Genomic DNA, 16111 nt, shown 5'->3' with positions numbered 1-16111 from the left:
CGATGAAAGCGATGCGCTCTCTGTGAAAAAGGCTAAGTAGAAGAAATTCCTGGGCACTGCTTGCAACGAAATGTGCCGGTTTGCCTTGCGATTCACAGCGTGTTGCCTCGCCGTTGCCATATTTACCGTTGATACATCTAAAGCGTAAGTACGAACCTACATATCAGGTTGTTTCACAGCATCGTAGGATGCTATAGCCAGGGTAAACCACTTCATCCAATTGGCGTATGCAGCTTTCGCGCCAAGCTTGCAGATTCCCGTGATTACGACGACCACGAGCAGCACCCGACCTGCCTTTTGTTTTTCATGTGATTCCGAGCTGTGAAATTTCAAGGAAAATACATAGATTTTTTATGTATTGAACAACAGCTCTCAAGCGCACCAAATAGTTTCATAGTTTCTCATGCCGATGCCTTCGCTAGTGTTCCCGTTGCATTCATCACCTGACGTGTTTCTTGTTTGGCCTCTAGAGATGTCTCGTGCACGGACGACCCCGGAAACACCATGTGTCGAGTCTTGAGCAGCAACAAAGGAAACATAGAGGATCGAAGGGGATACTATTCGGAAGGACAACAAGGTGACAAAGTAGATGCACCGCCTAGGGGCAAAGTGAAGTTCTAAAAAAATACTTAGACTATTAGTTATACACTGTCACATTGAATATATATTTTATTGCAATGTGAGAAGTACCTGACCGGATGCCTGTAGAGAATTTAAGACCATTCCTCTTCCTCATGACGAGTGACGAGCTATGACGAGCTGAAGGCAGAATGTCCTTTTTATCAGTAAATAATTCCCGATGTGGATAATGCACCGAACACTAATCCTCTAACCTACCCTCGCGGTTAGGGTTTTCAGCAATTTTTTTCTAATGCAGGCATCACGAGGGCTGCTGAGCAGGAATGTATTATCTGCAGAAAATAAGTTGCTCAGCTGTCCTCCTTTGATACTGACATCTAATACTTCCGCTTTTTTATTACCAATACTTTTTGAAGCAGACAGTGAGTGCTTTGAAGAGATTGTATCTCTGGAAATTTAAATTATTGCTTGTGCAAAGCTATCGCATGCGTGGAATTTCTGTGCATATTTCCTAAGATCTTCACTTACGCCTCCACTATCTTCCATGCCAACGCAACGACCTTAAAATTGCTGGAATTTCTATTAAATCGAAGTCCTTTTCGCAATATGTTCTTGGTTCTACTCCGTATGGTTTTAATTTATTTGAATAATGATATGGATGTGAGTCACTGTTTATTCTTCCAGTCGAAAGTTAGGACGTTCTCTGGGCTAATCACAGACGAGAGCTGCCCTGATTCTATTCGAAACTACCTTAGCGGTTATTTCGTACAATAATGCAAACAAGCTAATTGACCTATCATTCCTCATTTAAGCATATGTTACACGTCATGAACGTATAAAATGGTAGCTGAGCGCGAGCAACCTCTCCAGCCGTTTCTTTCTACTCGTTCGAAATGAACAGTGAAGTAGCTCGTGCAAGCTGCAGAGGCACTAATTTGGGAAATCTAACTAACGCACTGCAGCCGGTATTTTCATGACTACAAATAGCAATGGTGAGGACAGGAGTTCATATAATGAGCGCTTTGGGGACTCAAAGTGGAGTAGACTCGAACACTATCAAAAGAGATTGCAGGGAGAAACACTTGCGAAATGAGTGGACACTCCATAACCACCCTTTCCTACAAATGTCCGCTACCTACCCGCGCGGTGGTATTAACACAGTTGCTCAAAACATTCTAAAACCATTTAATGCCTTACGATGGCGCGGAGCATGTTTGTATGCGAAGTACAGCGACCTCTGTTGTGTCAGGGCTGTATAGAGTATAGACGTTCACTATACAAGGTGATCATATTTAGATTGAACAGAATTGTTAAAAATTGCCTGTGGCAGGTTGCATAATTCTTATCCTTGAGCTGGGTTGTTCGAAAAGGCGAACATTACTAGCACGAGAAATCGAAATACATATTCAACTAATTAGAAACCTTTCACTTATTATCTTCTTAATTAGCTACATTGCGGATCCAATTGCAATTTACGAATTGCATCCAGTGAGTTTGCAAGATGTATCCATCTGAAATATTCTTCTGCTTGGATCTCAGGGCACTAAAATATGCTAACTGCATTAAAAGTTTGGTCGCGTCCTATGGGTGATGTCGTGCTGTGAAATGTTATGCTTAGGCTGCTGTAGAAAGGGTACAAGGGACCTGAGCACTGCTGTGGTGAGTCACCTACTTGCGCGGACTCCAATGCAGGGTGTCGAACCAAAACGTTTTCATGTTCGGTTCGGGTTAAGTTCAGGCTCAGGCTGCTGTGCATTAATGTATTAGCATTCTGATGGTACTGCGCGCATTTTCCGGAGGCTAGCTATGTATGCATATGTGTTGGTATATCTAACCATTTTTCCACTTACCTGGGTCACTGGGTAGTTCATGGTCGAATGGGTAGCGCATCGGGCTGCTAGGCTGAGGGAACAGTGTTTAAAACCGACCGTTAGACGAACTTGGGTCACGTAGTATGTGGCAATGTGTAGATATGTGCCGCTTTTCAACGAACCCCTTTCACTGCTGCATCGGTCACTGTAGATGCCGAACTGGGTAGGTACTGCTTTTCAACAAAACTCTGACGCCGACATGGAGCACTGCGTAAGTGCCAGTTGGCCTGTGCTGGTCTTCAATGAACATCTTTGATGCCAACTTGGGTAACTAAGTATGTGCCACTGGAGATATGCCGCTCTACAGTGAAGAAAGAGACTCCTTAAATGATGCTGAGCTGAATCCAACCCAAATCACAAAGGTTCTTCAAGGGCAGCAACCCGACGCTTTAGCAGGTTGTGCCACAAATTGCACTGGGCGTGTGCCGCTTTTCATTGAACGTCTCTCACGCCAACGCTTTAGCGAGCTGCGCATGAGTGCACTCGGTATGTGCCACTCTGCAATGAACCTTTCGCCAAATTTGAGTGCCATTTTAGATACGACTCCTGGCCCATAGATTGTTGGTGGGGACTCTAACGCGCATCATTCATTTTAGGGAAACATGAAGGTAAATTCGAAAGGAAGAAACTTTGTTTCGTTTGCCTGTGACCATGAACTTTGCTGCCTCAGCGATGGCAGTCCCACGTTGCTGCAATGGCGGGCGTACAGCAGTTGCTTAGACTTAGATTTTGTCTCGCGATGTCTCACTGGCAGCGTCCATTGGTTCACAGATATAGAAACCCACGGAAACGACCAGGGCCTGAAAATAAAGGGCCTAGCAAAATCGGCTTCATCAGATTATCAACAAACAATGTTTAATCACTTATGGAAGACGAATGCCACGAAGGCGGACATGCAGCGTAATACTGGAAACGTAGCGCAGTAGGGACAAAAGACAAGTGGAGACAGCACAAGCGCTGCACTTGTCCTTTGTCCTTACTGCGCTATGTTTTTAGTATTACGATGAATAACCAACGCGCAAAAACCTATTCCCCTCTGAAATACAGCGTCTCCGTGCTATCCGCCGGCGAGCGGAGCGATGATACAGGCGGACTAAATTAGTTTACGACCTTAGAGCGGCCAGACGCATTCAAACGAAAATTCAACGTCACATTGCTTTGCTGCAAAATAAACATTGGAAGCCTTCTGTCAGTGTTTTGGTCCACGTGGACCTCTTTCGGCTGTCTGGAGAACAGTACGCAGACGTCGAACAGCTCCTCAACAGCACTGTTCATCTAAATCTCTAGCCCTGCATCAACGACACCGAGGAGTCGACGTAGCAGAAGATTACTGCGCAAGAATCACAGAGCCGATGTTCCAGTCTTGCACACATATTCCTATTGTCACCCCTGGTTCCGAGATCCTCGTATGGACAGTCGTTTCTCCATCGAAATCGGGAAGCCGCACTCGCAGGGTGCAGGTGACCTTCATCTCCAAAGGCCGATGGCATCACATAATCTACGCTTCCAAACCTTCGTCAAGAGGCCAGATGATGCACTTCTTGGCCTATATTGCGTATCATGGCGTGACGGCGTAGTCCCTACCACGTGGAAATCCACTCACCTTGTTCCACTCCTCAAGCCTTGCAAATCTACATTAGAATTGACATCTTACCATCCAGTAGCACTGGCCAGCTGCGTCGACAAATTTATGGAGAGAATTATCTTTACAGTGTTAGAATGGTACTTGGAATTTTACAACGTCTATCCAGAGATAATGGTTGTCTTTCGATGCGGACACTCACCAATAGATAGTGTTATGGGCCTTCTAACGTATGTACAGCACCAGAAACACCTGAAACGAATCACTGCGGCCTTTTTCCTTGATGTTAAAGGTGCCTACGATAACGTAGATCACCACGCAATTCTGGATGCCTTAGAAGCTGTAGGGATTGGTAGACGCGTCTTTCGCTGGATACGCAGCTATTTAAATGGACGATCGTTCTTTGTTTTGATTGAAGACGGACCAGCGCGGTCTAGTTCTGCCAGGCATGGTGTAAGGCACGTCACAGTACTTAGCCCTATCCTGTTCAAACTGGGGCTCGTTGGTGTCACCGATTGGTTACCGCAAAGCCTACAGCTCTCCGTATACGAAGACGATATTTCCAAATGGCCTTCAGGAAAGACACGTGCACAAGTCCGCGCACGACTTCAGAAGGCTTCAATGGCCGCGTCAACATATCTAAGAAGGCAAGGCCTGGAGCTTTCACCTGAGAAGTGTGAACTCGTTGCTTTTACTCGCATGCGATAGTACCGTTAGCTCTGCGGATTAATGGCCAAAATGTACCATACAGACGAACGCACCGATTTCTTAACGTTATCATTGGTAAATACTTGTCTTGGAGCTCTCACGTCTCGTACATAACAAAACGTATTGCCTCCATTCTGGACCTTCTCGAGTTTCTTGTCGATAAGTCCTAGGGCGCTGCAGTACCATGAATTTTGCAATTACGTAAAGCACAATTTTTGAGCTTTCTGCTGTACAGCTCACCTGTACTACTAAATACTTGCACTACAAATATTCGCACACTTCATAGTGTGTATACTCAAGTACTCAGAACTAGTCTTGGTCTCCACAAAAATACATCATCGTTTGCGACAGCAGCCATTGCCAGAGGTTCTCCTACGACAGTCTATATTGATACAGATGTCCAGAGAGCGCACATCCGACACCTGACTCGGATTCCCACACACCATATAGCTTGCTTGTCAGTCAGGAGGTCTCATTCAACATTTGCCAAAAGTATTCTAAGACATCAGCTATACTTGCCAACACAATTCACGTTTGCTACACGGCCATCAGCCCCATTGTGGTGTCTGAACCGCCCACAAGTACAATTGACAATTTCGCGCATCAAAAAGAAAGCTTCAGCGCGGTTGCAAGCTTTGAAACAATCAAGTCTGGAGCACAGAACGCCCACAGATTTCGGCAACATGTCTACAAAGATGGTTCGATAAAACATAACAGCTCTCCTGCTGCAGTCATCATCCCGGCAAAATCTAAAGCCAAATTGTCTGCTAGTTTTAATACCGAATTTACACTCTTACAAGGTTCTTGAATACTAATGAGGTGCTTCCCCTATCAGTGGGCGTCCCTGTACTTTAAGTTCCAACTCGCCCTGGCTTTCCATTTCGTGCTTCTTCTTCGTCTTGCCGGACCGAATTCACCAAGCTTGTGGTTGGTAAGCGTTGTGTGCCAATAGCAGACCGCTATAACGAATAATATGTCCGTTAGCATGAATGGTTGGCACGTGCGTTCTCGAAAAGTTGTAGCGTAAGAATATTTTTCCTTGTAATATAAGCCCTGAGATTTCCTTGAGATTGTGTGTCGGGGTGCGTGGGGCGCCCGTGAAATGGCGTGTCGGTCAATTTCGCGCATGTGGCATGTCGCAAGTTAAAGACTTCATGTGTTACCACATCGACAGCTACAGAACTTGCGGGCGCTGCGTACTGTACTTTATTTCATTAATAAGGAACTACCACCACAATGCAGAGTTTTTAGTGATTCTAAGGCAGCCCTTCTGTGCATACAAAGCTCACTGCCCCACAGACCCAATGAACAACTGGCCTCAGAAATTCGACATATATATTACCGCAGCCATGACAAGGGACACTACATAATTTTTCGATAGGTTCCAGGATACTACGACATCAGCGGGAATGGCCACATAGACGGAGCCACCCCATCTCCACATGAAAGTGGTCAATGTGTCTTGATTCCGCTTTCGCGAACAGACACTGCGGCTGAGCTGCGATCGATGTAATTTGAAAGTAATTTGCACTTGTGGGACTCGAACGTTTGCCCTTTGTGCCGTTTGCGTTCGTTGACTTCAGATACCCAGATGCATCTACCACTTGGCTTACCCCGACGAGAACATACCATGCTGTACCAACTGTGGCTAGGCGTTGCATTTACAAACTCACATAGCTTCCTTATTAGACTGGCCAAAAGCCCCACGTGCGACACATGCAGCTGTGGTGAGGCACTCGTGCATGTTATCTTTGTCTGTTACTGAGAGCCAAGTGATGTACATAGTGCTGGACCAACTGAACAATCGTCCAATATCCGAACTAAAAGCTCTAGGCCAGTGCTTCCAAACAACATCCGTGCTGAATGCCTTATTCACGTTACTAAGATTTCTACGGTCGGCGGGCCTTCACGATATACATTAAAAACACCGTCCCCTACCGCTCTATATAGTGTGTACGCTTTGTTTGTGCTCCTCTCTCCTTCTCTCTCTCTCTCGCTTCCACCATTTCTCTTTTTATGCCAGCGGCCTTCTCTAATAGTACGTCCAGCATCAGGATTGGCTGGAGTGTTCTATTACAAACAATTATAGCATGAGATATTTTGTGGATAGGAGCTCCGGTCTGCAGATTTAACGCGGGGCTTACCGTGCCTCGTTCTTTTATTGTCAGTGTCACAGGAACCATTGTCGTATCACATGTGATGCCTAGCAGAACCGGGAAGAACGTCAGGAGTTTAAACGCTATAGGTTTCTTGTGCGTGCTTGTACCATAGCCACAGCGCAGCGTACAGCATTAAACCTTTAGCACCCTCTATTTTCTAAAGCACAGCAATATTTTTATTTTGAATTGCAATTCCTAGTGTTCTAATGTCGTTGCGACATTAGAACACTAGAAAGCCATTGCGACATATGGCAGACAAAGTGGCCTGTTTCGAGTAGTGTAGAAGGGGTCGATCAGCCCATGTGAGAGCGGCGGACCTGAACATGCACCTGAGCCTGCATAAAGCGGAAGATCCCAGACTGAGATGAAGTGTTTCAGCCAACAGTCTGGGTACCCACATTCCCTTCCCTCCTAATCCCCATCAGCGGCCTAGAGCCGTCCCCTTCCTTAAAATAAAGGCTTTATTCATTCATTCATTTTGAATTAAATAAAGAAACAGCATACTGCTTTACTTAGCTTACGCTATTTTCGTATGAAGAGCCTTGCCAAGATTGCCAAAGTTCTTTTTTGTGTGTGTGTTTGATGTCATGGATCTATTCATGGTCAACGTTACAGAAGCGGCGAACACAGCAGCCATTGGTGCGCGTGCAGCGTAATAATTTTTTTGTCCTTCCTAGAGTTTGCTCGTGGAAGCTGACTTTCTTGGGTAAGATTTGGAAAGCCGTAAATGTTGGAAACATGCCATTGATATAATACAGATTTTTATAGCCTATAAATAAAATTAATAATAATAATAATAAAAAGTACACTGGAATATTGTGTAACTACAAGGGCTTGCTTGTTATTAAAGTGCATTGATCGCTTTTTACCCATATCTGGGCAAAAGATATTTTACAGCGCCGCTCTTTGGTGCCCGTTCCTGCGTTGAGCGCTGCCATTCCTCGGTATAACCGCGCCAACGAGCTAGTGCCGCAGCTAGCGTGTTCGTCGTCGTCGTCTTGTTCCACAGCTGGCTTCGATGCCTTTCATCATGCCAGCGTTCCCATAATGCCCTTTCCTCTGCGAAGGTGCTAACGCCACTGGCCCACAACCAGTCGGTGCGGAGGCTCTGGTCGCAAATAATTTGCCTCAGTATACTACGAAATGAAAACACGTATGCATTTGCCTCAAATTTCGCACGATGGAGTATTGTAATCATCGGATATTCTTTTAGCGATTAGAAAAAGTTTAGGTGCGGTTGCAGGTATAAATATCGAACACGGATCACATTAACAATGTTATGCTTCCTACAACTCCCTTTCTTTCCGTCGGCAAAGATGACGATCTTGCATTCAAAGTCTATCAAATAGTGAACAGTGTTATAAGAAACCTATGTAAATCAAGAAGGACTGATATATCTTAAGAAGCTTTTTAATAAAAAGAGGGCATTTATCCATGTGTTGGTACAAATGAGAAAGTTAATGGGCGGGAAAACGAAACGGCAAGGACAAGAGAGGCAGAAAGGATGCACAGAAATGCAGGAAAGTTAACCAAAGGTGGTTCCTGTTAGCTGACCTGCATGGGGGATGAGGTAGAGGCATATAAAGGGAAAGAGAACGAAAATGGGGAGAGAGAACGAGAGACAAGCACAAACAATGTAACTACGCGCCCTAAACAGTTGTATGAGGGGGCGCTCCTAGAGTCTGCCACGAAGGCCCGCATACCTCAGGAACCTGAGTTGAGCGAATAAAAAGGCTGCGGCGCGGAGTTTCTTGAAAAGCACTAGCCTCGAACTTCTCGTTCTAATGGTGACCGATTTTACAGTTCCTTCAGCACTATGCATACTTGCCTCTCGCCGCTATAGCGCGGGCAGACGCAGATAATGTGTGTTAGTGTCTAGTGACAGCTGCATGGGTCGCACGTGGAGTTGTCACCCATTACAGTACGCAAAGCATAAAAGTTAGTAAATGTTACGCCGAGCCACAAATGGTACAGCATAGTCTGTTCGCGTCGTGAGGTAGCACAGGCGGTAAATGTAGTCACGGTATATTCAGGGACAGTGAATGTAAACGACACACGATGAAAACTTTCAGAGTCCCACAGGGACAATGCTCACATATTCACGGGAGATTGAGTACAGCCAGGCCAGAGCCTCAGTTCACAAAAGCGAAAAAAAAAAGAAGAAGAGTGGAGCGCCGATAGCATTCAAATATCTCTAACTGCTTCTCACGCTTCCCGGCAACTGCAGCTTATGCAACTGTAATGTTTGCCGAGAAACGCTGGCAGAGATCGCTGTATACGAAGGCGAGCTTTCTGGTAGAAATTAGGCCTCTTTCGTGGACTAATCCCGGAGGTAGTGCACAGATGCGCCATAAAATTACACCATTTTCAATTTTCTGTTGTTTCGCACTTTTAATACGAGGAAAGTTCCGAATGTAAGTTTCGACATTTTCTTAAAGAGAACATGGTACACCAGGTGAAACAAATAGCCATAAGAATCCACGCAGTTTGCTGGTTCAACGACGGAAGGAGCGTCAGTAGAGGAGGAATGACGCTTGCACAAAATGCCGAAGAAAAGAGAGTAGCAGCAGACGTGCGTGCCTGAGGTTATTTGAGTGCAAATCACGATGGCAGACAGACGTGTGCTGGCAACTTGGTCGCCACTGGAAGTGCATGCTGTTATCCGGTATGAATGGGCACATGGGACTAGTGTGTCCACCTACAGATCGTGTATGGTGAAGAGGTCATGTCTCGTCATACGGTTGGTCGCTGTTGTTGCATGTTCAGGGAAAGAAGGCAGAGTGTGGAGGATGGAGGTCGAAGTGGGCCTCTCTCCATATCCACGAATGGCAACAACATTACTAGAGTACAGGACAAGCCGCACTCTCAGGACGTTAGTTCCAAAACAATGCTGAGATGGAGCAGGCTGCTCGATATTACCTAGCATCGCAGCGCACCGAGTTTTACCAGAGTGGTTTATTCAAACTGACTGCACGCTACGACAAATGCCTCAATGTCGGTGGCGACTACGAGGAAAAATAGTGCAAGGTGTATAGTTCATTATGCCAAGGGGGAATTTCTTTTTTGGCGATATAGTTCCCGTGTAAAAATAAATGACAAAACGTCATTTCGGAACGTTTCTCGTTTTTAGGTGTGAGAAGATTTAGCTTGAAAGCCATGCGTTGTCGATCTTTTGTTTCATGACGTTTGTTTGTGGGCTGTCATTGTCCAAATTACGAGGAATAACTTCGTGAATAATGTAAGAACAAGGTTTGAGCAACTCTAGGATAAAGTTGTGTGGCAATATAACCCGCTCATACCGCATGTCATATAGCAAGGAATGGCATACATATACCTAAATATATACGGCAGTTTTCGCTCACGCACAACTACAGCGATGCGGCCACCGACACCGCATTTTCTGCGACACAGGGCCCTTAACGCTGTAGCATTAAGAGGAAGCTTTAGCTCGGGGGCTCCTATCTAAATACATGTAAAAGGAGAATTCGTTTTTCTCGGCAACCACTGCACCAAATTGGACCAGGTTTGTTGCATTTAGAAGACGAGCTTAAAATCTAGTCACTGTTTGTTTTAAATTTTCGATTTAGGTCGTTAATTTTTTATTAAAGATTGGCAAAAATCGAAAACATTCAAAAACGAAACTACCGAGTTTACAACTCTGTAACTCGGCAACGAAAAACGATAATACAATTTTGGGAACTTCATCTTATAGTGTATCTAAAGCGGACAATATTGATATGCTACACAGGAATTTCAAAAAAATCTATTAATATGCAAATACAGCTATTGCAGAACCCTTGTAGACAACGTAACAAGTTCACGTAAGATGTAAAATGACATATCGAATTTGGCCGCTTTCAATTATCTAATGCATGCCGTTTACAGAACCGTGATATGTGTTCTTGATGCAGAGCTATGAATTAGTAAACTACGTGCTTCTATTGTTTTCAAACCTTCGAATTTTTGAAAATTCCCGTAACACAATTCCAGACCTAAATAGAAATTCTGCTTCCAACAGTCACTAGAATTTAACTTTTTCTCTCAAATGCAACAAATTTCATTACAATTGGTCCAGGGGTTATCTCAGAACAACGTTTTTGCGTGTTACATGTATTTGAATAGGCCGCGTCGGAGTTGGGCAAGAGCTAAGGCTTCCTCGTAAAACATGTCAACCGCTCGCATGTGCAGATCAAGCGGCTTCAGTGGTGTGATCGTCCCCGCTGGTATTGTAGTGTCTAGGGAGCCACTGCAAAATTATGCAACGCTCCTTGTGACAATTACGTGAAGAGGCCTGTCAAGTTTACGATACCAGTTGTTCATCGGGTCACAGGTGCATTGCGTTTTGTTTGCTTTGTAAGGCTGCCTCGGAGTCGCAGAAAAATCTCTATTGTAGCGATGATTCCTGGCCAATAAATTTCTCCGTAAAAGACAGGAGGTGTGTGACAATGGTTAAGTAACACTCAATCTGAATCAGTGGGGATTTCATGTGATGATATGCCGGAAAAGCTTTACAGAAATTTGTTTAACTATCGCTAAGCAAAACCCGCAACAGAATTACAACGCAGGAAATGAACTGCTATTGGTGGCGAGGCCATCAGTATAGCTGAATGTTTCTAGTTTCAGTAATCTGGAAAGTTGGGCTAGTTGGTGAGTAATCATCATACCTTGCTGGTGAATCAGCGCACTGACACGGACGCGGTGTCTTCACCGTGTCCGTGTCAGTGCGCTGCTTCACCAGCAAAGTATGATGAATGTTTATATCTTCATTCAATCAACCGCTGAGTGATTTAGCTTTATGTGTCTGCATCCATGAATGTCTTCATCTGCACCAAATCAATTGTTAGCACAGCGTCCGTCTCAGAAAGCAGCAGGAAAAGCCTTCCCCGTTAACTGCCAACGAGATATGCCATGCACACTGGAATGGTAATAACATCAGTAAAAGAAACAATTATTATCACGAAAATACTAATTTTGCTATGAAAAAGTTACCCGCCGTGGTGGCTTAGTAGCTATGGTGTTGCGCTACTAAGAATGAGGTCGCGGGATCGAATCCCCGCTACGGCAGCCGCATTTCGTAGGGCCGAAATACAAAATGCCTGTGTACGATTTATTGCGTGCACGTTAAATAACTCAATGTAATCAAAATTATTCTGGAGCCAGCCTCCCTGCACCCCTCCCCCTTGCTTCATAATCGGATCGTGGTTTTTGGCACGCAATACCCCAGAATTGAATTTCGTTATGAGAAAGCTAACTAGACATCTGTAAACGTTGGTGCGACTCTTTGTCGTAAGCATTTTTCTTTAGGAAATTCGTAAATTTTACATAGGTTCGAGGAGCTGTATCGGGTTTTGCTCCCATAAAGGCCTTGCAGACTTCATATATCACACCGCTGTAGCTTTTGCAAGAATAACGCCAGTTATATATATTTACCCAATACAGTTATAGTGTGAAAAGGACAATTAGTACTGGGTGATAAGTTTCACAACAGTACAGGAGGTCGAACAGAATTGTTCTGGCTCCTTTACTGCAGCAAGATGCACGAGCACAGGTAAAGTGTCCGAATTTTCATCGCATAAGTGGCAGCCTTAGTTGCACAAAAAAGTAACAGCATGAAACGGCATAAAAGGTGTCGGAAGTTAGTTTAGGTTATTCTAAGTTATTTGACTCTTGCCTGAATCGCGGGAATCGTTTGACAATTAACAACTGGATGCTTTGGGTTTTGTTATAACCTGTCTTTCTTCACGTGCCCTAGAAGAGGATCGCTATGGTTTTCTGAACGGCTTGTCTAACCGGTTCGTAAAGGCTGCTCCAATAAGTTACGCTTTGGGTTCAGTTCAAGGATGTCGGAAAAATAACAGTTTGGATCACTTGTGGTTCGGCTGAAAATAACGGTTGAGCTCCGGCTCAGTTCGCAACCATGCTACCGTTAAAAACACGCCTGTTCATTGTGATACGCACCATGTGAGGATATCTCGGTGAATTTATAACTGCGCACTGACCTAATTGCATCACAAATAAAAGACATTCTTTTGCGTTTACTTTTTTCCGTACAGATCCTCTCAATGGCCCGATGTCACTCGAGATGCTTTCATCGTCGACCTTCCAGTCTCCTCTGGATTCGTTATCTGAAAATGACATGCCTCTATGGCTAATGTCGGGGCTAGGACTTGACAAAAGACCAGACACCGTTGCACTGTATCGGGGTCCCTCCGGGTTTGTAGTGAATCTTTCGCCGTCTGGATCAAATTTTTACGAAGAGGGAACCATCGGAGATTTTGCAAGCGGTAATAACCAACAAATGTTAAAGGGCTCAAGACAACTGACGCAAGTGGCCAGAACAGGTGCTCAACCAGCTAGTCGAAAGAAGTTTCCCTGGCAGTACCAGTCACATAAACAAAAGGCAGTACAGCCCAAGGGCATGAAGGCGTACACTCCCGTTCAAAGCAATGCAGTGATGCCTCAACGCAATTCTCTGCCCATTACAAAAATTCAAGGCGCAAACCAGCCGCAAAATTTCGCACAAACCAAACTCCAAAGCCTTGGATTTGGGCTTCAAGGAAACGCTATTACCAAATGGGCTGCCGGGACAGTCGCGATGGTGCCGCCAAACGCGGGGCAACAAGCAACAGCGCAGCCAATGTGGCTGAACGACGAGCGAAAAATGAACGGAGTCCCTCGGAACCAAAATAAACTTTCGCAATCCGCGCTCTTGGCAGGGCTGGGGGGAAACCAAGAAAAGCAGATTGGGACTAATTCAGCGCTGGTACAACTAGCACCTTCCGTGAGGCAGCCAACAACGAGGCAGCCGTTTCAGCCGTCATTTCCAATAGACTCTGCGAGAAATCAATGGTTCGGAATGCTATCTGCAGAGCCAAAGCAGCGCTTCCCACAAGGTGCGTACCTTCAGGCAGCTACAAATGGTCTACAGACTGCCACACCAACAGTGCCCCGTCAGCCTTCTGGGCCGGGGCAGTACCCTTTTCAGGAATCGCAGCTTCAAGCTGCTGCCACAGCTCCAACAAACCTAAATGCTTCTCCAAGCCAAATAGCCACCGGAACGCAGGGTCAAATGTCTGGCCACCAATCGCAGACAACGATTCCGCAATCGGTTGGGCCGGAGGCCGAGCGTCAACAAAATGGTGGCACAAAGACGACACTTCAGCAACAGTTCCCCAGTTCTGAGCACACTCTGGCTGGCGGAACTACACAGCAAAGTTCACAAAATTCACAGGCACTTTCTGCGCAACAGCAACAAGGCGATGCTAACGTCGCACAAAACAGCACACAGGGCCCTGCTGTTTCTGCACAAGTTGCAAATGCGGTGACTGCAGCGCCAGCAGCAAAACAGGAAAGCAGTTTTACAGCGGCAACTCCTACAAATGAATCTGTTGCACCTGGCACGACTGCAGCCCTGACCCCAACGGCCCAGAAGCAGCTCACCGAAACGCAGGAAGCGCTACGGAGGGTTGGCATAACGCGAAGATAGTCTCGGGCTATCTGGCACAAGCGGCACCGGCGCAGGATGACCAGGCTGTTTGAAATTGTTCTACCCCGACGGGAAAGTGCGTGCGAAAATAAAGTATTTTTTAAGAGTTATCGCTTTTCTTACTGTATCATAGGCCCTTGAGATTTTTTGCTCATTTTTCAACTTCCTCACCGCCCCTGTAAAGAAAGCAATGGCTTCGAACCCTAAGCAGACGCATTCCAATGTGATTAAAGCTTAGATAAGGCCTCCATGGGACATTTGCGTTTAGTAGTTTTCAATATGAAATTTAGCTCGGCGATATGCAGGTTAGCGATATATATATATATATATATATATGTATATCAGGGCTCTCGAAAGAAGAAAATTGCCTTTTGCGAGTACCAGCTATGTCCAAACGCAAAAAAAAAAATATTTTACTCACCGTCCACCACTTCTTGTTACATAGATTTTATTTGCACCCTGTTATACAGCACTAAATCTTTTAGGATGTGTAGTTGGGTAACTTCTAAGAACTTATTCGCGCCATTGTATATATTCTATGAGCATGCTCTCGTATCTGGGTTATAATTTTGACTTGTTTATTTCTGAATTATGTTTATGCATTTGTCCTGTTCTCTCTTTTTTTACATCGTCAATATTCGCGTTACGTTAAATGACAAGTATCCGCCAACTCAGCGGTTTTCTGTTTCGTTAAATGTTTAATTACATGCAAAGTTAACGTAGCGCTGCATCGAGGGCAGCGGTGAATAATAAAGGGTTCCGTACTTTTTCAGTAAAGGAGAACTAGTTATCAAACCTTAAAGCTATTGCGGGGCTTCAACCGTGTATTCGGGGTTCGCGAACAATAACATTCTAGTTTTACGTGCTAATACACTGGTCTGATATTAAGTATAACGCCGCAGCAGTGGGGGGGTTATTCAAGGTAATTTTGGCACCCGGGGTTCTTTTATGTGCACCAATATCTAAGTACACGAGTGCTCTTGCATTTTACCCCCCCCCCCCCTCCCCCTCGAAATGCAGCCGCCGCGCTCGGGATCGGACCCATGACCTCTACCTTAGATCATGAAGCCATTAGCTGGCCTGAACCTCTCCTGGAACATTCATTGTGCAAATATATGCAAACTGACTCGAAAGCTTTTTTAACGGACCACACTTCGCGCGTCTTTCACCTTTTCACCAATCCTTGTGGTATTTATTTTATTTTCATGTTTTCATTCTGCATTATTCAAAGTTAATGCCTCATTCTTATTGGTGCAATCGCTGCAGCAGCCAAAATATAGAGCGACTTGACACTCAGTGGGACCTAGTGGGAAGTCGAGCAACTTTTGTTGAGAATGGATGAATACGGTGGCTCCAGATGGCGCTGTATTTCAGGATTTAGTAGGGCGCGCATGCTTTGGCGTGCTTCGACGCAGTTTGATATGCAGTCCCGAGAACGACTATCATAAAACAAACAAAATACCAGTGATTTTAGAACGGGCTGCATCACTGCTGTGGGGTACGAATGTGTCAGCGAGAGGGTGAGGAGCAAAACTGGCGTTCTGTTCACACCGTTCGAAAAAGAGCTGAAAGCAATTTCTCTATAAAAGGCTAAAGAGTAAGTTTTTACTACGGGCGTGAGATGTCGCCTGTTGTTTAGCGACACTTCAGGTATTGATCTTCCGAAAAATAGTCATTGGATAACGGATATGTACTTGCACGGAGGATTCAATAAACCTTCTTGATC

General features: G+C 45.1%; 1 long non-coding RNA gene across 1 annotated transcript; it reads left to right on the top strand.

Annotated features, from left to right (window-relative positions):
* Positions 1–5: 5 nt before the first annotated feature.
* Positions 6–14495, top strand: LOC126542574 (uncharacterized). The gene is made up of 3 exons (XR_011892724.1): positions 6–144; positions 471–577; positions 12953–14495. It is a non-coding gene; the product is annotated as an uncharacterized lncRNA (long non-coding RNA).
* Positions 14496–16111: the final 1616 nt, after the last annotated feature.

Source organism: Dermacentor andersoni, chromosome 2, assembly GCF_023375885.2.
Source record: "Dermacentor andersoni chromosome 2, qqDerAnde1_hic_scaffold, whole genome shotgun sequence".
Classification (NCBI taxonomy): Eukaryota; Metazoa; Arthropoda; class Arachnida; order Ixodida; family Ixodidae; genus Dermacentor; species Dermacentor andersoni.
Note: the sequence above shows the minus strand (reverse complement) of the source record. Positions and strands in the feature narration are given on the sequence as shown.